The sequence below is a fragment of the Mobula hypostoma genome, chromosome 3 (assembly GCF_963921235.1).
Source record: "Mobula hypostoma chromosome 3, sMobHyp1.1, whole genome shotgun sequence".
NCBI classification, from domain to species: domain Eukaryota; kingdom Metazoa; phylum Chordata; class Chondrichthyes; order Myliobatiformes; family Myliobatidae; genus Mobula; species Mobula hypostoma.
Window position 1 is genome coordinate 159,815,763 of NC_086099.1, and position 22,775 is coordinate 159,838,537.

Here is a 22,775-nt window from a genome sequence, read left to right on the forward strand (position 1 = left end):
GACTGTTTGGGGCCCTGAATGGTAGTGACGTAGGAGATGTAGGGACAGGTATGGCACTTGTTCCACTTGCAAGGTTAAGTACCAGGAGGGAGATCAGTGGGGAGGGATAAAAGAACAAAGGGATCCCTGCGGAAAATGGAAACTGGTGAGGAAAGGAAAGATGTGCTTGTTGGTGGGATCCCATTGGAGATGGATTCTCAGCTGTGTGGTGGGACAGAGGGATCTTGTGGCCCCTCAAAGTTGTCACGCAAGTGCATAGGTTCTTTAAGAATGTATTTGGTTTGCTAGATTTCATTAGTTACGGGATTGGGTTCAAGAGGCACAAGGTAATGTTGCAGCTGTATAAAACTCTGGTTATGCTACAGTTAGAGGATTGTGTTCAGTTCTGGTCACCTCATTATAGCAAGGACGTGGAGCCTTTTGAGAGGGTGCAGAGGAGATTTACTAGGATGCAGCCTAGATTGAAGGACGTGTTTTACGAGCAAAGGGGGAATGAGATGTGGCTTTTATACAGCTGAATAAGATGATAAGAGGCATAAATAGAATGGACAGACAGCATCTTTTTTTCCCCAGAGAAGTAATGGTTAACACAAAAGGCCATAATTTGAAGGTGATTGGAGGAAAGTATAGGGAGGATGTCAGAGACAGTTTTATTACACAGAGAGTGATAAGTGTAGGGAACATGCTGCAAGGGTTGGTGGAACAGGCAGTTATGTTAGGGATTTTTATGAGACTCTTAGATAGGCACATGATGAAAGAAATTGGAGTACTATGTGGGAGGGAAGGGTTAGGTTGATCTTGGAGTAGGTTAAACGGTCAGCACAACATTGAGTACTGAAGTTCCAGTTCTGTAATATGTTCTACGGTTTATATTTGCTACTTTGTATCCAAATGAATTTTAAGAGACCAGTAGTATAATCCCAATCTCTATACTCAAATGAGAATCTAAGAGTCTCCCTCAATATTGCAGTGATGGTCTCCTTCCTCAATGTTTATGCCCCCTTCTGCTTTATCACCCTTCTACCATCACAGTGAAGCATCTACAAGTTTGTATATCAGTGATTCCCATCGAGGGTGGTTCCATGTCCTAAGGGGGGGGGGCAGTAGGGGAAATAAAGTTTGTCAAGGGCATTAAAGATTCTTGGGGGGGCAGTGGTAAGTGGCACCCTAACTTGAGGTATGACACCTGACCGACCGTGTCAACTTGCTGCTGTTGTCAACATTCCCATTATGTGCTAATTTTTAAAAAATTTATTTTAATATCCAAAATCTCTTGATATCGATTCCGCACAGACAAAGCGCGAGGCCTCACCCGTGTGCCACTCATGGCAGAAAACCTTTCCCTAATTTTTAATTTTAATTTTGCCCTGTTAATGATGGATAAATACATATGGCGTGATCTTTAGGAGTCAGAAAGTTGTGAAGGCTTGAATTTTATTCCTGCTAAGAAACAGAAACTACAGAAAGTGGCCAATGCAATATCCTGTACCTAGAGGACAGTTTTATTCCATTCCCATCAGATCAGCAACATTCCATATGTCTTTTTTGTAATACTGTACAGTCTAATGAAGCCAAGAAACCATCAAGATTGCAGGAACACTTCCATAAAAAACACCCCGTAAAGGCTACTTATGGTATTACTCAGTTTCAGAAGATAAAAGAAGAAGCATTTGAAAAGCATTGCACACTCAAGTCATTTGCCAAGAAAGCTAAAAATTACCTTGATAGTGGTCTCATTGCATCTTATAACATCTCCAAAATGATAGCAAAGTGTGGAAAATCTCATACGACTGGTGAAAGATTAATAATGCTTGCTATATCCGAAGTGCTCACCATTGTTTTCAAAATGAATACCAGTATTTTAAAATCAATTCCTCTGAGTAATAACTCTGTAGCTTGTCATATTGACAAAATGAGTGAAAACATTGAGTATCACCTATACACAAAGGTACAAGAAAAAGAATTGGGATAAAACTGGATGAGTCAACTGTATGAAATATTGCTAATGGCATATGTACAGTTTATCAAAAATGGAAAAGTTCATGAAGAGATTCTATTTGTGAAAAGTTAAAAACAAATATCAACAGAGAATCAATCTACAATGAGCTCACAATGTATATTGAGGATAAAAGTATTCCGATTAGGAACATGAATTCTTGTGCAGCAGATGGAGCACCATTTATGACAAGTCGCCATGCTGGTTTAGTGGCATCTATGAAAAAGAAATTCCAAGTCTGTTTGCAATCTATTGTGTAATTCATCGTCAACATCCTGCAGCCAAAAACCTCAGCCAATGACTTTTTTCAAGCATGACTCTTGTAATTGATGCTATCAACAAAATTAAAGCTCATCCCTTGTGTGTGTGTGGCTTCCGTCAGTCGTGTCGACCATGGGTGCTGCACCTCTGGTAGTCACTGTGAGTGGTCTCTCCAGGGCACAAGCCAGGGCAGAGTTGATATGGAGATCCGTCTGTTGCCCATGCATCTCCACGCTGATGACAGGTCCAAAGGAACGACAGAAGTCGATACAGTTTGGTGCCAGCAGCATCGCAGGAGTTGCTGTGCCAGTGCTGCGTACAGCAGTCAGCCGCCTTCGAGACTCCGACTCCGGATTTTTCCTCGGGGTTTACTCCCAAAGCCTTTTCCGTGAGCAGGTTTTTTCCTGCAAGGCAGCAGAGGTTTGAAATCGGAGTTTTCCCTCTCCTAGATGAGCTACCATCCATGATTAATGAGCCCCATCTGCCCAGAGCAACTGGTTTTAAGGCGCCAATGGCCTGCCTTTGCCCCTTCTCCTGTCAGTGAGAACAGCACCACCGGGCATAAGAACGTGAAGGCCAGGAGTTGGACTTGGTTGTCAGAGGCTGTTTGAGACGCACGCCATGAAGTGCATTTGTTTAGCAGTGGGAGCTCGTCCCCACTACCACCCTTTGGCTATGACTACCTTTAGATAGCGGAAATATTCCCTTAATTTTGCCAGTTATGCCAAGATAATGATGAAGAGTTTGAACACTTACTCTTCACACTGAAGTGCGTTGGCTGTTAAAAGGCTGCTGTTTAAAATGTTTCTTTGATCTCTTAGACACTGTGGTTGAATTTTTGCTCAGTCGACAAGAGCTTAGGAAACAAGATTGAACTTCTATGTGGAGATGTGGCATGCTTAGCTGATCTGTGCAACAAAATGAACACTCTAAACATGAAACTACAGGGTGTAAATTTCAATTTAATCCAGGCAAAAAGTGCAGTGTCCATTTTTTTTGGAAAATAGGAAATATATAAGCAAAACATTGGGAGGAGAATGTTCTCACAGTTTCCCTGCATGGGAAGTTTGGCACTATCGTTCACAGATGGTTATTTGTAAGAATACTGCTTACACCTGCAGTCACTGAAGGATTTTCAGAATTGATTCAAGGATTTGAACAATCTGGAATTTCCTGACTGGGTAATTAATCAATTTCTTTGCAAGGTGGGAGAGCAGGAAAAGAGCTTGCAAGAAGTATTATCGAAATTCAGAATGATGAAGATGCAGAAATGCCTTTCAAAAATGTCAGCTTTTGTGGTATGTGGCTACACTGTCATACAAAGTATCCTGGTCTTTGGAGAAGAGGCAAACTGCTCTTCATTGCATTTCCATCCTCCTACCTTGTTGAAAGAGGCTTCAGTTCAGAGAACCATATACTCACAAAAAACAGAAACTGCTTGGACATTGTTAAGTGTGGGTACTTAAGGCATTTGCTGTCAGAACTTGAACCAGATATCTCAACTCTGGCTAAAAACCATCAAGCTCAAGGATCACATTGATGTTGAAGCTGCTGTACATCACACAGGTACTGTGTAAGCCAGGTTTAAAGGCAAGTAAAAATTTAAGGCAGAATCATTTTTCTCATGCTACCATATAGGAGACATATTTTTACACTCTGGGGGCACCAGTAAGTATATTGTGCCAAAGAGGGGCATAGGTGCTTTGTGGAAGGAGTGGGGAATTGGGCTAAAAGAGATTTGGAAGCACTGATCTTTATCCTCAGATGATGAATTTGCAGACCTGCCCATTATTTGGCAACATTTGATGATTCCAACAATATCATATTCCCATATATTGTTCAGCACTCAGTGTTTAACTGCCTCAGTGGTCAAATTTCTTGCATTAATATTGATGCATTTTATCCCTCCAATCTAGCTCTTTGCTTAATCATGCCCATATTTCTTGTCAGTAGAGGACATCACTGACTGACCTGTTGGTATGGGAATGGGAAGATGAATTGAAATAGGTGGCTATCAGGAGGTTGGAGGCCAAATGCAGGCTGGAGGAGCAACACGTCATATTTTGTCTGCATGGTCTCCAACCTGATGGCATAAACATAGATTTCTTTAACTTCTGGTAATCTCTCCCCTCTGTGTTCTCCCCTATCCTTTTTATTTGTTTCTCCCCATTCTGTCAGCCCTCTATCTTCTTTCTGTCACTCTCTCTCCCTCTCTATTCTATGGAGTGGCTACAGAACATGCTCAAGTGTGAGGGTGAGCAGCCAGAGGTCACTTGCGCACTGACACAAATGACATACTGTAGGGAGAGAAAGGCATACAGTATTGCAGAGTGAATAGAGGGAGTGAGGGAAGAAGTTAAAAAGCAGGAGGATAGATCTCTGGATTACTTCCAGAGGTATATGCTCGTGAGTAGGATTAAGAAGATATGCAAATGAATGCATGATTGAAAAATTTATGTAAAAGGCAGGGATTTTTGGACCATTGGAATGCAGAAGACAGTGACAGCAAACTAAGTAGACATGATAATAGGCAGGATAATGACAAGCAAGCAGGAAAGCTTTTTGGATTAAATCACTTTTCAGTGGAAGAGATATGAAAAGTGAGTTAGATGAACTGAGGGTTTGGTTAACTACCTGGGACTAAGACATTATAGTCATTACAGAAACATGGCTAAGCGGGGACATTTCTGGTAGCTTAATGTTCTGGGGTTCAAGTGCTTTAAGCAAGGTATAGGTTGAGGAAAAAGAGGAGGGGATTTGAATTTTTGATTAAGTGGAATGTCACAGGTTGTCATAATAAGGGATATTAACTTTCCTAATATAGACTAGGACTGCCACACTGTTAAGGGCTAATAATGTTGATTACCTCGTATCCAAAATGCTTGGGGCTGGATGTGTTTCAGATTTCAGATATTTTCAGATTTTGGAATATTTGATCTATATAACAAGAGAGCTGGGGGATGGGTCCCAAGTCTAAACATAAAATCCATTTATATTAAATATACAGCTTATACATTTTATCCTGAAGGTAGTTTTATATAAGATTTTTAATAAGTTTTTGCATGAAGCAATAATATGTACATTGAACCATCTGAACTACCTCAGCCTCCCAGACGGACAGTCAGTGAATGCTTAGCATTGCCGTCATTCCTGACTCTGCATTTATGTTCTACCAGAAAGGGGTCTTGGATTTACACTTGTACATCACACATATACACTGACGCAGCCATTCAGCATGTTAGATTTTTATCAATGACGATCTTGGCTAGCTCATCAGTGAATTTCTCTGTGGCTTTGTGATTAACAGAATCTTTATCACCACAATTTTTTTTTAAATTAAATGCTGTGCTTTTTCTTAATTTCTGCAACCAGACTGGTGAATATTTTCAATTTCCTTTCATTTTCAGTTCATAACAGGTCTTTACTTGTCTCATGATCAGCGTACCATTAAGTGGTATATGTTAATTCCAACGCTAATGAATCCACTCTTTCAATACATTTTCAAGATCTTCATTTTTCACTTTATACAGTTATTTTCTATTTTTCATTAACTTCTGTTCATTACAAGTGTGAGGTCACCTCTCAGAACTGCCTGTGGTACACAAAACCTGTGTATCATTTGGGAACCTTCCCAGCGCCTTGTGGAATTTTCAGTTTGTGACATTATGTCAGCGCTCATAAAAATTTTGGTTTTCGAAAGTTTTTGGTTTTGGAATTTCGAGTAAAGGGTGTTCAACCTGCATGGGTTTGAATTCGTTAATTACATTTTGGAAACTTTCCTTAAGCAATATACAGAGGGACCTACTAGGGAGAGGGCAAATTTCAACCTACTATTGGGCACTAGGGCAGGGCAAGTGACTGGGGTGACAATGGGAGAGCAACTTAGGATCATAATTCATATTTCTATTAGCTTCAAAATAGTTATGATAAGAGACAGAACTGGTCTACAAGTTCAAGTTCTAAATTAGGGCAAGGCAAATTCTGACATATGAGACAAAAGTTTGAAAAGGTTGATTGTAGTAGAATATTTGGGGTTGAAGGGACCACGGGCAAGACTTTTAAAGATGAGATATTGAGAATTCAATTTCAAAGTCTATATGCTCTATTAGACTGAAGGGCAAGGTCTGTGGGATTAGGGAACCCAGGATGATGAGGGATATTGTGGCACTGGCCCCAGGAACAAGAAGGCATCTTGTCAGGCAATGTTACTTTTAACTCATAATAACCAGTGTGCACAAAAACCTTGTGCTGTGCAGTTTTCTGCCCAGTTACAATAACATGTGCACACTGAATTTTATATACAGAGGTAATCATTTTAACAGCTAGTAAAGCACTGTCAATAAAAAAATTGATCTCCTGATTTGATAATTTTCACTCTCATTCATCTGCACTCTCACAAAACACATGTAGCAAGCTTGTAGTGTGTAATGAAGGAGTTTCTTGCTGGAGCTTTTGCACACCATTCATATGTGTTTTGCTTGTTAAATAATGCTTTAAAAAGTCAAGTGTCCAAATACCATTCCACTTCTTCTCACTTGCAAATTCTCCAACAACTTTTGTATCACGACAAGACACACAAGTCACCCCAGTTTCTGTAGTTTTCTTGACCTCATGCGCTATTGGTGTAGCAATTTTTACTGTTTCATTAAGCCATTCTGCTTTAAATGAGCAAACAGTTCTTTTGCACTTCACAACCTTTGCTTCTTTGTAATTCAACATAGTGAATTAATAACTTTTTCAATAGAGCAGTATAAATAAGCCTGTTTTAAAATCTGCAGACAAATCATCGCAAACCCCACATTGTCAACACCAACTGCATCAGAGAACGAAAAAGGAAATGTGATTGTGTATGAGCATGAAATATACTTAATGTGCCAGAGGTAGAGGGTGACAACCTTTTATGTGCATTTTAAATTTCTTTGTGTGCTAGTAGCAAAAGATGTGTGTGCACGCACACACGCATTCCATACAGGGAACATAGGAGTCAGGTGCAAGCAAATCCCCAGAAGACCATAGAGAATATAGGAGCATACTCAAGAAGGAAATCAGGAGAGGGAAAATGAGACATGAGGTAACTTGGCCAAGAAGATTAAGTAAATTCCTAGAATATCAAGGAAAATAAAGAGATTAACCAAGAGCAGCTGAAGAGAGAAAAGGGGCTTTCAAGGACCAAAGCGGAGCTGTATGAGATGGACAAGGTCCCTAATGAATTTTTCTCCTCTGTTTTTAACATAGAGAAAGGCGTGAAGTCTTTGGAAGACTTGAAACTAGGAACAGTAAGCAGAGAGGTTTGCAGATATCTGTATTGGAGACAGAGGAGGTGCTGGATGTCTTTAAAGATATGAATGTGTGCAATTCTCCAGGGCCTGTCTAGGTATGGCCAAGAGCAATGAGGGAGACTGAAGAAGAAATTGCAGGAGCCCTGTCTGAGGTACCTGCATCATCGTAAGCCCCACATAAAGAACTAGAGACTGGATGGTGGTGAAAGCTGTGCCTTTATTTAAGAAAGGTAGCAAAGAAAAACTTCAAAGTTTGAAATAAATTTATTAACCACGTACATAAATATTACCATATACTATTAATATTTATTTTCTTACAGGTATTTACAGGAAAAGTATAATATAATAGAATTGTATGAAAATTATACATAAAGAAAGACTGGCAAACAACCAATGTGAAAAAGAAAACCAACTGCACAGATAAATCCAATACTGAGAACATGAGTTGTAAAGAGTCAATGGAATTGAATCGAAATATCATAGAATCATCAGAGCAATAGTGAATGAGGTTCAGGAGCCTGATGGCTGTAGGGTAATAACTGTTCCTGAAACTGGTGATGTGGGACCTAAGTATTGGGGAATAGTGAAGTTGGGGGTGGGGGGTGTGGTTGTGGCATTACCGGAAGTTCACAAAATCAGTGTTCATGCCACCAGGTTCGAGGCTACTGCAACCTGACTGTGGCCTCATCGCAATAGTTGCGGAGGCCTGGACTAACATGTCAGAATGGGAATAGGAAGTGGAAATAAAATGGGTGACCACTGGGAGATCCCACTTTTTCTGGCAGATGGAGCATAGGTACTTGATAAAGCGGTCTCCCAATTTACGTCAGGTCTCACCAATATACAGGAGGCTACATAAGGAGCACAGGATACAGTAGATGACACCAACAGACTCACAGGTGAAGTGTCGCCTCATCTGGAATGACTATTTGGGGTACTGAATGGCAGTTAGGAAGGAGATGTAGGGGCAGGTTGCAAGGATAAGTATCAGGAGAGAGATCAAAGGGGAGGGGTGAATGGACAAGGGAGTCACACAGGGGACGATCTCTGTGGAAAGCAGAAATTGGGGAGAGGAGGGAAAGATGTGTTTGGTGGTGAGATCCTGTTGGAGATGATGGAAGCTTCAGAAAATTATGCACTGGACATGGAGGCTGGGGGAGTGGTAGGTGAGGACAAGAAGAACCCTATCCCTGGTGAGGTAGTGGGAGGATGGGGTGAGGGCAGATGTGTGTGAAATGCAAGAGGTTGGGTTGAGGGCAGTGTTGGTGGTGGAGGAAGGAAAGCCCCTTTCTTTGGAAAAGGAAGTTTGCTCATCTTTCTTTTCAATTCTGTTCCCATTTCCAAGATTTCTCCAAGGATTTCAGCAAGAATACTTTCTTATTTCATTCATTAAATACTTACCAATATAATCCACCTGGACCTGACATTTTTCACAAGGTCTCCAGGTACCTATAGGTCACATTTAATTTTATAGACCATAGAAATCTACAACATATTACAGGCCCTTCGGCCCACAATGTTGTGCCGACTATGTAACCTGCTCCAGAAACTGCCCAGAATTTCCCTAGTACGTAGCCCTCTATTTTTCTAAGCTCCATATACCTATCTAAGAGGCTCTTAAAAGACCCTATAATATCTGCTTCCAGCACCCCCATCGGCAGTGCATTCCATGCACCCACCATTCCCTATGTGGAAAAACATACCCCTTACACCCCCTTGGTATCTATTTCCAAGCACGTTAAAACTATGCCCCCTCATGTTAGCCATTTCAGCCCAGGGAAAATGCCTCTGGCTGTCCACACAATTAATGCCTCTCATCATCTTATATACCTCTATTAGGCTACTTCCCATCCTCCATACTCCAAGAAGAAAAGGCCAAGTTCACTCAACCTTTTCTCATAAGGTACACTCTCCAATTCAGGCAACATCCTTGTACATCTCCTCTGCACTCTCTCTATAGTATCCACATCCTTCCTGTAGTGAGATGACCAGAACTGAACACAGTACTCTAAGTGGAGTCTGACCAAGGTCTTTCGAGTTGTAACATTACCTCACGGCTTTTAATAATTCAATCCATCCAGATGATAGCTAAGATGTCTTGTCCTAACACTCATCATTGACTACTGAAGATTTTTTTTGGAAAAGGAAGACTTAAGCATTGGGTTTATAGTATCATTAAGTTTGATAAAATGAAAACTAAAATTTGGAAAGGAATATGCCATATTGTTTATTGTTTACTGTGAAATGAGGCAACAGATAACTAGAAGGGAGCAAATAATTGAATATTTCTAAGTATTTAAGCCAAAATAGGTTTAGAGAACAGAAGGGATGATTATAAACTAAAGAAGAATAAGCTAAATTTAACAAGAGAAATAACTTGTTCATGCATGTAATTATTGACTTCTAGACTGCCATCTGCAGCAGTGAGTAATGCCTCAGTTAAAGCATTCAAAAGTAAATTGGATGTATCCTGTCAATAGGAAGAAGAAGGTTATGAGTTTGGGAAAAATTTAAGGAAAATAACAAGATGGCTAACACAGACACAGACCAGGATTCAGATGGTGGGACAAACAACAATGGCTGCCTACCATTTGTTTCAATCCCATTCCTTATATTTCTAAGGTTTAATACATAAAAATGGATTGATGATTACCTTTCAAAACCAGTCCAGTGTCAGGGAGTTTCACCTATAGGTATCAGAAATTAGAAATGGATATTCTTTGTAATCGTATATACATAATATTTGGAATCTCTTATTCCTTTATTTATTTTTTGCTGATTAATGATTAAATAGGGATATATCTTCCTTTAATGAAACAGTCAGATAACAAATGGGAATAACACTGATACATCATTGAATATGAATGCATATCCTGCAGCATTTGTTGTATAGCTGTAACACATGAGGACTAGATAGCTTAGTGGTTGTGCAAAGCATGCATGTTTGCCATGATAAGAATCAGATGGAAACATAATAAAGTAATTTATCTTTCGTTATATTTTTGGGGTAGAGTGACTGATAGAATAAAAGGGTATGGGAATCACACTATAAGCTTGAGGAAAACTGATATGCTAGAAAGATCATTAAAGGAAGCTAAGGGTAGAATGGAAAAAACAAAAAGGTGAAATTATTTGCTGTAAATATAATCTAGATCAACAAACCATCAAATAGAAGGGTATATTTTGGAGCTGAAAAGGAATAGGGCGGTAGTTTCTACTGCTCTAATATAAACAAGGGCAATCAGTGTTAAGGACATAGAGAGCATTGAGTTATTAAAATCATTTCTGGAGTCTGTTTTAACCACAACTTTAACCAACAAGTGAGAGCATACAGGCTAAACTTATTTGATAAATAAAGCTGGGGTCTTGAAGGAATATTGGTAGGCATGATTTTCATGGATCATAATTCTTCTGAATTTGAAAATGTTAGAGCAAAGATTAAAGATTAACCAGAGAATTCTACAATTCCTCAGTTGAGGAGAGGCCAATTTTACAAGGTTGATCTAAATTTCTAGCAAATGAAGACACAACATCTGAAATAAAGCAGAAAATACTAGAACTACTCAAATGATCTAGTAACATTGACAAAAGGAGTCATGGAACTATTGCTTCATACTGATGACTGTCTATCGTAACTTTCAAAATTCTGATGAAGAGTCATTGAAATGAACAATTGCTCTATTCTCTGTCGTGTGTGTGGATATTTTGTTCAGGTTCATTTCATGCTTTATTTCACATTACCAATATCCACAGTATTTTCTAAGCTAGCTAACTGGTGTTAAAATAATGGAAGTATTTTAAGGAAGAGCAGGTGAAAGTTCTGAGCAAGTAAGTGTTCATAAACTAAAAGAGAGAAGTTGCCAAAACCGAAGCCCTTGAATATCATGAAGCACATAAAGGAGGAGAAGTCAAAAAAGAAAAGCTTCCAGAGGTAACTCTCGGTTCGGCTGGCAGCTTAATCTAGGGGAAGACAGCCCTTGGCCCGGCCAACTTAAGAAATCTTGTTTAGGTGGATGCTGCGCGATGTGTCCTCTGTTACAAATCAGTACCCCGAAATAACAACCAGTACACAATATGCGATTGAACGATTCAGTTTTACAATTCTTAATTTGACTATGTGATTAATAAAGAAACAGAAAAAAAGTGAAGGGCCCGTTCTCATGAAACAATCTAATGTGCAATGTTGGAGCTCACTGTTCAGCGTTCTCGTTTCCTATCGACCTCCTCCAAGCATAGCCGACCCTCGGACCCTTGCTCCAAGTCCACTCCAAGGTCTACCAACTCTCTCCATTCGCGTCTTCTCTTCTCATCTCTCCTGGCAAAAGACCGCAAAATCCCTGCTTCCAGACCCACAAGGAAGAACAACATCCCTCTCATTGGATATCCCCACATTCTAAAGCCCCATCATCTCTAGTCATAACTCAAACATTGCTGCTACAGAGAAACCATTAAATTAGCAGTGAAACATTACAGCGCATTACAAGAGAAGTTACCAAAACCGAAGCCCATGAATGTCATGAACTTATAAAGGAAGAGAAGTTGAAAAAGAGAAGCTTCCATATGATTCTCATGAGATTAGGACATGTAAACAAACCTTCTGTATTTAATGAAGTACATCTTTCCATCTGGTGTAAATTTGGATCAGGTAAGATCAACATGAACATATTCACAGTATCACCACCTGCAATGAGCTTAATTTGAAACAGACTGTTTGAAAGTTTATGAGAATGTAGATACGTTAGTGCAAAGTGAATGTTAGTGGAATATTCAATTTAAGAAATTGAAATTATAGTGTGTTGCATCGAGTAAGGAAGTTGTTTACTGGGTGTGTTCACACAGAAAGCTTCTAGCAGATCTGGAAGAACTAGAATGCCTGTTACAGCAGAGAAATAAGTTATTAGTAATGTACAACCCAACTAGAAAATACATTAGAAAATAGAACAAAAGCCATTATAGCTTAACACACCCTTTGGCCCATAATAGCGATTTTCCTGCATTTTCTGCCTGTTCATGTGTCTGTCTAAATACCAGTTAATTTTTGCTATTGTATCTGGTTTCACCATCTCTACTAACAGCACAATGCAATCATCTGCCACTCTGTGTAATACAAAACTTACCTTGCAAATCTCCTTTAGACTTTCTCCCTCTCACTGAAATCTATGATCTCTTTGGTATTTCTACCATTGAAAAAAAATCTGACTATCTAGAAATATCTATTCCTCTCAAAACTTTTTACACCTCTATCTGCTCTGCACTCAGTCTCCAACACTCTGGAGAAAACAATCCCAATTTGTCCAACCTCTCCTTAGAGTTAATACTCTAATCCAGTCAATATCCTCATGAAGGACAAGGGACTGCTGATGCCGGAACCTTTAAGAACAAAGATGCTGGAGGAACTGAACCAGTCAGGCAACGCCTGTAGAGGGAAATGAGTAGATGACTTTTCAATTTGAGACCCTTCATCTAAACCTAATCAAGAAGAAAACATTTTATCACAAAACACTCCACAGATGCTGTCTGACCAAATAAGTTCCCCCAGTATCTTTTTTAAAAACACAAACAACAGGAATTCTGCAGATGCTGGAAATTCAAGCGACACACATCAAAGTTGCTGGTGAACGCAGCAGGCCAGGCAGCATCTGTAGAAAGAGGGACAGTTGACGTTTCAGGCCGAGACCCTTCATCAGGACTAACTGAAGGAAGAGTTAGTAAGAGATTTGAAAGTGGGAGGGGGAGGTTTGCTCAACATCCTTCTCTTCTGCATCCTCCCCAAAGCCTTTGCATTCTTTTTAAAATGTGGTGACCAGACTGCGCAGGGTACACTGTATGCTATATTCCCAAAGTTTTATCCATTGCTATTTATAGTCAATGGAATTATAGGTAGAAACACTGAGTTCAAGAAAAACAAGTGGTAAAATTTGACCGTGCAGTTTGTACAGTAAAACTAAAGGTCTTAAATTTTAAAAAAAGAGAAAAGGGTAGTTACATTGTTCAGAGTCTCCCATTTATCCCTAGCCCTTAGGTTTAGGGTCCCCTCAGGAAATGAGCACTTACGACATTGTACATTATCCAACAGTGTAAATTCACCAGGATAAAATCAGTAATATTGAATTATAAGTACAAAAAGAGGAATTCCACGGAAACAAGTTTAATAGCAGGGTTTAATGGTTTGAAAGAACATTAATAGAATTTATAAGGAAATTTCTGGGCTAAGAAGTTAATGCCATGTGATTATCAATGTATAATTATTATTTGGAAAATACATGGAGATTGTAGAGGGATTTTCTCTGTGCATGTTTGAGAATTTTTGCTATGGTGGGTACTTATGATAGTAATATTATAACCAATTGTTGTCCTGGGATGATCAGATAAATATTTGAATCGAAAGATTACAGAGGACTATTGTCGGAGCTCCAGGCAGATTGTTAAGGAAATATTGAATATGGTTTGCAACCTGAGGCTTTCTACAGGGGCACAATTGGGAGCATCCTGACTGGCTGCATCACTGCCTGGTATGGGAACTGTACTTCCCTCAGTCGCAGGACTCTGCAGAGTGTGGTGTGGACAGCCCAGCACATCTGTAGTTGTGAACTTCCCATGATTCAGGACATTTACAAAGACAGGTGTGAATAAAGGGCCCGAAGGATCATTGGGACCCGAGTATTCCCAACCATAATCTATTCCAGCTGCTACCATCTGGGAAATGGTACCACAGCACAAAAGTCAGGACCAACAGGCTCCGGGACAGCTTCTTCCACCAGGCCATCAGACTGACTAACTCATGCTGATTTGAGTGTATCTCTGTTACACTGACTGTTCTATTTATTATAAATAATTATAAATTACTACGATTGCACGTTGCACATTTAGACAGGGACATAACGTAAAGATTTTTACTCCTCATGTATGTGAAGGATGTAAGAAATAAAGTCAATTCAGTTCAGTTCAATTCAATTCAATCAATCATGTCAACTTTGACCATCGGTGCCCTTTGTAGATCTTAATGTTGTCAGATAATGAACTCTTCCTCTTACTAAATATTAGTCAATTGACAACATAAATTTGCAGAATAAATTTCCAAATTTTTACTTTCCTGTAAATTTTGGAAGTCAAGTTCGAGAAGAAGATTTAGAGTAAATGTCAAGGACCTAAAGATGAAGGTTCATCACTGCCTGAAAGAGATGACACAATTGGAGACAGCGCCTTCTGGACCTGGACTCCCCAGCCAGTGGAAATAGTTGTTCTTTACCTATTCTGTTAACTCCCCGAATGTTGTAAAGTTCCAAGAAGCAGAACGTTAAATTATATAATCTCTTAATATCTCTTGAAGCCCTAATATCATTTTGGTAAATCTACTCAGCATTTCCTCCTATTTATCCTTCACATTGTAAATCTCTTCCAGAGATTTTTATAGCTCCAAAATGATTTCTATCCTCTATACTCCACCGAAGAGCATGTGGAATGGAATGATGAATATGTTAAGGTTAATTGAGCTCATGATAAAGCAGCCAGATGAGTCCAGTGACAAAGTCTAATATAAAACTACTTAGGCTACTTATGCCAAAAGTAAAGTAGCACAGTGGCAGTATGACACTCAGACATGGGGGAAAATAACTTGCAACATGGAAGGAAAAGACCAACTTTGAGTACTAAGATGTAAATTATAAACTTTGGAAGTAGGTAATTGACACTATCCAGAACTTAACCATGGTGATTAATTTCCTAGGCTCAAAAACGGTTTCTATGATGAGTCAATAACCGACTGTGATTTAGTTAGTGACTACAACACTGAGTATGCTATGTGACAACAGAAGTTGGCGCTGGAGCACTGGTGTGCAAGTGCATTGTCATGTGCATCTGTGGAAGCAGGAAATAAGGAGCACTACAGGCACTATAAAGGACAGTTATATATTTGTAGGTTTCACTGCATAACAGTTTGAATTTATGGTATTTAGCTGTCCTTCTACATGTTAATGTTAAATTGCAGTTGTGTAATCAAATTAAACTTGTCTTTCAGAATCCTGAAGCAGGGTCTCAACCAAAAGCATTAACAATTCCTGTCCATCCTCAGATTTTGCTGGACCCACTGACTTCCTGCAGCAATAGTGTTTTTCCCATTGAAATAATATTTACCTTATCAGTGCAAGTACAGGGATTCCAACTGATCAGCATATTAAGAAGTAGAAACATTTAAAAGTAAAGATTGTTGGTTGCTGATTAAAGAATTGTTGAGACTAAACATTATCTGGGGACTATCCAAAGCTATTTAAAAAGCATATAAAAGTATCACAAGATTTAATCATGCCAGTTCCCTAAACTCTGCAAATAGCTCTCTCACATAAAGTTACTCTGTTTCAGGATAGGCAAGTATGAGAGTCTAATTTTCGATATTATGGAGGTAAGTCCCCACAGCACTGAGTTCAGGATGATGCTGGAGCAGAGTGGGGGGTGGGGAGGTTGTAATTGGTGACAGAGTCCTCCTTGATGCAGAAGAAACTAAACAAGCACCTGAAGAGCAGGGCCTACAGAAGACAGCTTTATTGGGCAAAGGCTGGTAAAGGCAGAAAGCTGCCAAAAAGGTACAAGCAGGAGAATAATGGCTTCTTTGAATGGCTGTATTTGGGGACCACCGAAATGCATCCAAATGTCTCTTCCAGATATAAATGCAAATTAATGCATTGACAAAAAATCAAAGGTTTCACTTGTTGCCAACTGAGATCGTTCCCCTCCTGCTGTGCAGCTGAGAGTCATAGGTGGCACATATCAGCTGAAACAAGGATTTTGTGGCAAGCTTTCTGAGGATGAGAGTGACTTTGATTTTAAATTCGACAGTCAGGCAGGCACTTGTGTGGGCTACAGCTCTACAGGAAAACTCCCTGTGATATCACCCCTACAGCCCTATGGGAACCTCCCCATGGCATCACCCCGTCACCCCCATGTGAAACTCTCTGTGACATTCCCCTTACAGCTCTATATTAAACTCCCTGTGACATCACACCTACAGCCCGACAAGAAACTCCCCATGACATCACCCTCACAGCCCCATGGGAAACTCTCTGTGACATCACCCTTACATCATCATCATCATCAGGTTCCATGCCCAGTTTGAGCTTTGACTGCCATGGCCCACGCACTCCTGTTTCGGGTCAAGTGAATCAATTCATTGGTATTCATTTCCAATTCTCTGACTGCTGTCTCCATCATCATTTGTCTTTGTCTTACTCTTGCTTTCTTCCCTTCAGTCTTCCCCATAATTACCATGCATTCTAACTCCTCTTTCCTAATCACATGTCCAATGAAGTTACATTGCCTTTTCATGATCTCAAACATTATTTCTCTTTTTGTGTTTGCTCTGCCCATGACATCCTCATTAGATATTTATTTCATCCATGATATTCTTTGCATCCTCCTCAAAAACCGCATTTCTGCTGCTACAATTCGTTTCCTCATGTTACTAGATATTGTCCAACGTTTTGAGCCATGTAACATAACTGGATAAACGTAACATTTCAGTACTCTGAGGCAGGTTGTCATGCCTAGTTTAGTATTGGTCAGTATACTCTTCATTCTCTTAAAGGTGTCTCTTAGAAACATAGAAACATAGAAAATAGGTGCAGGAGTAGGCCATTCGGCCCTTCGAGCCTGCACCGCCATTTATTATGATCATGGCTGATCATCCAAATCAGAACCCCGCCCCAGCCTTCCCTCCATACCCCCTGACCCCCGTAGCCACAAGGGCCATATCTAACTCCCTCTTAAATATAGCCAATGAACTTGCCTCAACTGTTTCCTGTGGCAGAGAATTCCACAGGTTCACCACTCTCTGTGTGAAGAAGTTTTTCCTAATCTCGGTCCTAAAAGGCTTCCCCTTTATCCTCAAACTGTGACCCCTCGTTCTGGACTTCCCCAACATTGGGAACAATCTTCCTGCATATAGCCTGTCCAATCCCTTTAGGATTTTATACTTTTCAATCAGATCCCCCCTCAATCTTCTAAATTCCAACGAGTACTAGCCCAGTTCATCCAGTCTTTCTTCATATGAAAGTCCTGCCATCCCAGGAATCAATCTGGTGAACCTTCTTTGTACTCCCTCTATGGCAAGGATGTCTTTCCTCAGATTAGGGGACCAAAACTGCACACAATACTCCAGGTGTGGTCTCACCAAGGCCTTGTACAACTGCAGTAGTACCTCCCTGCTCCTGTACTCGAATCCTCTCGCTATAAATGCCAGCATACCATTCGCCTTTTTCACCGCCTGCTGTACCTGCATGCCCACTTTCAATGACTGGTGTACAATGACACCCAGGTCTCGTTGCACCTCCCCTTTTCCTAATTGGCCACCATTCAGAATATAATCTGTTTTCCTATTTTTGCCACCAAAGTGGATAACTTCACATTTATCCACATTAAATCAACTCCCTTCCTAGCTCCCTATATTCTCCTTTCATATTTATCCACATTAAATTGCATCTGCCATGAATTTGCCCACTCACCCAACCTATCCAAGTCACCCTGCATCCTCTTAGCATCCTCCTCACAGCTAACACTGCCACCCAGCTTCGTGTCATCCGCAAACTTGGAGATGCTGCATTTAATTCCCTCATTCAAGTCATTAATATATATTGTAAACAACTGGGGTCCCAGCACTGAGCCTTGCGGTACCCCACTAGTCACCGCCTGCCATTCTGAAAAGGTCCCGTTTATTCCCACTCTTTGCTTCCTGTAACCAATTCTCCATCCACATCAATACCTTACCCCCAATACCGTGTGCTTTAAGTTTGCACACTAATCTCCTGTGTGGGACCTTGTCAAAAGCCTTTTGAAAATCCAAATATACCACATCCACTGGTTCTCCCCTATCCACTCTACTAGTTACATCCTCAAAAAATTCTATGAGATTCGTCAGACATGATTTTCCTTTCACAAATCCATGCTGACTTTGTCCGATCATTTCACCGCTTTCCAAATGTGCTGTCATCACATCTTTGATAACCGACTCAAGCAGTTTCCCCACCACCGACATTAGGCTAACCGGTCTATAATTCCCCGGTTTCTCTCTCCCTCCTTTTTTAAAAAGTGGGGTTACATTAGCCACCCTCCAATTCTCAGGAACTAGTCCAGAATCTAACGAGTTTTGAAAAATTATCACTAATGCATCCACTATTTCTTGGGCTACTTCCTTAAGCACTCTAGGATGCAGACCATCTGGCCCTGGGGATATATGTGCTTTCAATCCCTTCAATTTACCTAACACCACTTCCCTACTAACATGTATTTCGCTCAGTTCCTCCATCTCACTGGACCCTCTGTCCCCTTCTATTTCTGGAAGATTATTTATGTCCTCCTTAGTGAAGACAGAACCAAAGTAATTATTCAATTGGTCTGCCATGTCCTTGCTCCCCATAATCAATTCACCTGTTTCTGTCTGTAGGGGACCTACATTTGTCTTTACCAGTCTTTTCCTTTTTACATATCTATAAAAGCTTTTACAGTCAGTTTTTATGTTCCCTGCCAGTTTTCTCTCATAATCTTTTTTCCCCTTCCTAATTAAGCCCTTTGTCCTCCTCTGCTGAACTCTGAATTTCTCCCAGTCTTCAGGTGAGCCACTTTCTCTGGCTAATTTGTATGCTTCTTCTTTGGAACTGATACTATCCCTAATTTCTCTTGTCAGCCATGGGTGCACTACCTTCCTTGATTTATTCTTTTGCCAAACTGGGATGAACAATTGTTGTAGTTCATCCATGCAACCTTTAAATGCTTGCCATTGCATATCCACCGTCAATCCTTTAGGTGTCATTTGCCAGTCTATCTTAGCTAATTCACGTCTCATACCTTCAAAGTTACCCCTCTTTAAGTTCAGAACCTTTGTTTCTGAATTAACTATGTCACTCTTTGCCATCCCTATTTTTCTTTTGATGTCCAAGTCGCACCTGCCATCTGATGTCACCCAGCTTCCTAAGTAGCAAAAGTTCTGTACTTGTTTTATGTCTTCCCCATTTATTCTCAGCCTGCAGATAGGATTCTCCTTCTTTTCGGATATCACCATACATTCTGTCTTTTTGCAATTGATAGATAGACCTATTTTTGCACTTTCTTCGACAATTATATCAATTAAGTTTTGTAGTTCTTCCTCCATACTTGCAATTAACACTGTGTCATCTGCATATCTGAAATTATTGATGTTTTCACCGCCAACTTTGATTCCCAAGATGTCTCTTATTTTTTGTAATATTGTTTCACTGTACATATTAAATAAATCGGGGAGAAAACACAGCCCTGTCTAACGTCTCTCTTGATTTTCATAAACTGGCTCACTTCTCTATCTATTCTTGAATCAGCAGTTTGTTCCCAGTACGGATTTCTGATTGGGTGGAGTTCTTTCGAATCTAGATCTAGAGCTTTCTGTAATATTTCAAATAACTTATTGTGCTTCACTTTACCAAATGCTTTTGTGTAGTTGATAAAACAAACAAATCTTTTTGTACTCAAATAGCTTGTTCTGATAGTATCCTTAACATCAATGTTGCGTTTCTTGTACTTTTGTCTTTCACAAACCAAATTGTTCTTTGCCTATTTCAGCTTGTATCTTACTCTTAGCTCTTGTCATCAAAATTCTTACAAGTATCTTAGTGATATGACTTACTATTGCTCCAGTTTTCTTAGGAAGAGTGATAAATACTGTTTTTTTAATCTTTTCTGGTATTATTCCAGTCCCATGAATGTCATTGATTAAATCAGTAAGTTTTTTCAATTCCATAATCTTCAAGGGCAATAATTTGTACTATTACTAACTCATCAAGACCTGCTGCCTTTCCTTTCTTCATTTTATTTATTGCATTGTGAACTTCAGATTTTAAAATACTTGGACCTTCAATGTTTTTCTTAATTTCTGATTTTTCACCTTGATCGTCTTCAAACAGTTCCTAAATATACTCAATCCATCTGTTCATAATCTCATCTTTTTTCATGATAGTGGTACCATCTTTTGCTTTCAGACATCCACCTAAAGAACAGAGGAGCTTTTCACCAGTGATATTCTTGATTTGTTGATGTAACCTTTTTGGATCAGTAAAAGGGATTCTTTCTATTTGCTCACATTCCTGGTTTAATCATTCTTCTTTGGCTTTTTGACATAAACTTTTAACTTTTTTATCTAAGGACTCATATTCTATAGGACAGGGATCCCCAACCTTTTTTACACCGCAGACCGGTTTAATATTGACAATATTCTTGCGCACCTGCTGACCCGGGGGGAGGGGGGGGTATGTGTTCAAGTAGGGTTAAACTCACCTCAACATGTCTTTTACAGTTAGGGTTGCCAACTTTCTCACTCCCAAATAAGGGACAAAAGTAGCAGTCAAATGCTCTGCTCTCTCTCCCTCCACATTAATCCTAACCTTACTATTAAACCTGCTGATAAAGGGGGTGCTGTTGTAGTCTGGCGTACTGACCTCTACCTTGCCGAGGCACAGCGACAACTCGCGGATACCTCCTTTTACTTACCCCCGATCGTGACCCCACTAAGGAGCACCAGGCCATTGTCTCCCACACCATCACCAACTTTATCCGCTCAGGGGATCTCCCGTCCACTGCTACCAACCTTATTGTTCCTACACCCCGCACTTCCCGTTTCTACCTCCTGCCCAAGATCCACAAACCTGCCTGTCCTGGCAAACCTATTGTCTCAGCTTGCTCCTGCCTCACCGAACTCATTTCTGCATACCTCGACACGATTTTATTCCCCCTTATTCAGTGCCTTTCTACCTATGTTCGTGACACTTCTCACGCTCTGAAACTTTTCGATGATTTTAAGTTCCTTGGCCCCCACCGCTTTATTTTCACCATGGATGTCCAGTCCCTATATACTTCCATCCCTCATCAGGAAGATCTCAAAGCTCTCCGCTTCTTTTTGGATTCCAGACCTAACCAGTTCCCCTCCACCACCACTCTGCACCGTCTAGCGGAATTATCACTTACTCTTAATAATTTCTCCTTTGGCTCCTCCCACTTCCTCCAAACTAAAGGTGTAGCTATGAGCACCCGTATGGGTCCTAGCTATGCCTGCCTTTTTGTTGGCTTTGTGGAACAATCTATGTTCCAAGCCTATACGGGTATCTGTCCCCACTTTTCCTTCACTACATCGACGACTGCATTGGTGCTGTTTCCTGCACGCATGCTGAGCTTGTTGACTTCATTAACTTTGCCTCCAACTTTCACCCTGCCCTCAAGTTTACCTGGTCCATTTCCGACACCTTCCTCCCCTTTCTAGATCTTTCTGTCTCTATCTCTGGAGACAGCTTATCTACTGATGTCTACTATAAGCCTACTGACTCTCACAGCTATCTGGACTATTCCTCTTCTCACCCTGTCTCTTGCAAAAATGCCATCCCCTTCCCGCAATTCCTCCGTCTCCGCCGCATCTGCTCTCGGGATGGGGCTTTTCATTCCAGGACGAGGGAGATGTCCTCCTTTTTTAAAGAAAGGGGCTTCCCTTCCTCCACCATCAACTCTGCTCTCAAATGTATCTCCCCCATTTCACACACATCAGCTCTCACTCCATCCTTCCGCCACTCCACTAGGAATAGGGTTCCCCTGGTCCTCACCTACCACCCCACCAGCCTCCAGGTCCAACATATTATTCTCCGTAACTTCCGACACCTCCTACGGGATCCTACCACTAAGCACATCTTTCCCTCCCCCTTTCTCTCTGCATTCCGCAGGGATCGCTCCCTACACGACTCCCTTGTCCATTCATCCCCCCATCCCTCCCCACCAATCTCCCTCCTGGCACTTATCCGTGTAAGCGGAACAAGTGCTACACATGCCCTTACACTTCCTCCCTTACCACCATTCAGGGCCCCAGACAGTCCTTCCAGGTGAGGCGACACTTCACCTGTGAGTCGGCTGGGGTGATATACTGCATCCCGTGCTCCTGATGCGGCCTTCTATATATTGGCGAGACCTGATGCAGACTGGGAGACCAACTACACTTAACACCTACACTCTGTCCACCAGAGAAAGCAGGATCTCCCAGTGGCCACACATTTTAATTTCACGTCCCATTCCCTTTCTGATATGTCTATCCACGGCCTCCTCTACTGTAAAGATGAAGCCACACTCACATTGGAGGAACAACACCTTGTATTCCATCTGGGTAGCCTCCAACATGATGGCATGAACATTGACTTCTCAAACTTCCGCTAATGCTCTACCTCCCCCTCGTACCCCATCCGTTATTT

At 40.7% G+C, this 22,775-nt stretch overlaps 1 non-coding gene across 1 annotated transcript; it reads right to left on the reverse strand.

Moving 5' to 3' along the window:
• Window positions 1–1,236: 1,236 nt before the first annotated feature.
• Window positions 1,237–1,343, reverse strand: LOC134344637 (U11 spliceosomal RNA). Its single transcript, XR_010017483.1, has one exon. It is a non-coding gene; the product is annotated as a U11 spliceosomal RNA (small nuclear RNA).
• Window positions 1,344–22,775: the final 21,432 nt, after the last annotated feature.